Source organism: Uranotaenia lowii, chromosome 3 (genome assembly GCF_029784155.1).
Source record: "Uranotaenia lowii strain MFRU-FL chromosome 3, ASM2978415v1, whole genome shotgun sequence".
Taxonomy (NCBI): Eukaryota; Metazoa; Arthropoda; class Insecta; order Diptera; family Culicidae; genus Uranotaenia; species Uranotaenia lowii.
Window position 1 is genome coordinate 181,930,757 of NC_073693.1, and position 1,371 is coordinate 181,932,127.

The window sequence follows — 1,371 nt, forward strand, 5'->3', positions numbered from 1 at the left end:
GTCCTGTAGAAGAAAATTGTCATCCAAAACATGTTTGGTCAACTTGGATCTGAACGGAATGTTCGATTTAGAGCTCACCGTTGCCAAAAGAATTGATACAAATCAATTCTGTAGCTCTCCTTTAATTGTATAATAAATGGCTGCGTCCTGACAATGTATGCTTCTTCCAGAAGCGTCAGATTTGCCAATTATTTCAAAATTCCGATCGTGGCTGCGTCCTGTAGAAGAAAATTGCCATCCAAAATGTGTTTGGTCAACTTGGATGTGAACGGAATGTTCGATTTAGAGCTCACCGTTGCCAAAAGAATTGATACAAATCAATTCTGTAGCTCTCCTTTAATTGTATAATAAATGGCTGCGTCCTGACAATGTATGCTTCTTCCAGAAGCGTCAGATTTGCCAATTATTTCAAAATTCCGATCGTGGCTGCGTCCTGTAGAAGAAAATTGCCATCCAAAATGTGTTTGGTCAACATGGATCTGAACGGAATGTTCGATTGAGAGCTCACCGTTGCCAAAAAAAAAAATTGATACAAATCAATTCTGTAGCTCTCCTTTAATTGTATAAGAAATGGCTGCGTCCTGACAATGTCTGCTTCTTCCAAGAGCGTTAGATTTGTCAATTATTTCAAAATTCTTATTGTGGCTGCATCCTGTACAAGAAAGTTGCCATCCAAAATGTGTTTGGTCAACTTGGATCTGAACGGAATATTCGATTTAGAGCTCACCGTTGCCAAAAGAATTGATACAAATCAATTCTGTAGCTCTCCTTTAATTGTATAATAAATGGCTGCGTCCTGACAATGTCTGCTTCTTCCAAGAGCGTCAGATTTGTCAATTATTTCAAAATTCCGATCGTGGCTGCATCCTGTAGAAGAAAATTGCCATCCAAAATGTGTTTGGTCAACATGGATCTGAACGGAATGTTCGATTGAGAGCTCACCGTTGCCAAAAAAAAAAATTGATACAAATCAATTCTGTAGCTCTCCTTTAATTGTATAAGAAATGGCTGCGTCCTGACAATGTCTGCTTCTTCCAAGAGCGTTAGATTTGTCAATTATTTCAAAATTCTTATTGTGGCTGCATCCTGTACAAGAAAGTTGCCATCCAAAATGTGTTTGGTCAACTTGGATCTGAACGGAATATTCGATTTAGAGCTCACCGTTGCCAAAAGAATTGATACAAATCAATTCTGTAGCCCACTCTTAAATGTATAATAAATGGCTGCGTCCTGACAATGTATGCTTCTTCCAGGAGCGTCAGATCTGCCGATTATTTCCAAATTCCGATCGTGGCTGCGTCCTGTAGAAGAAAATTGTCATCCAAAAAGTGTTTGGTCAACTTGGATCTGAACGGAATGTTGCCAAAAGAA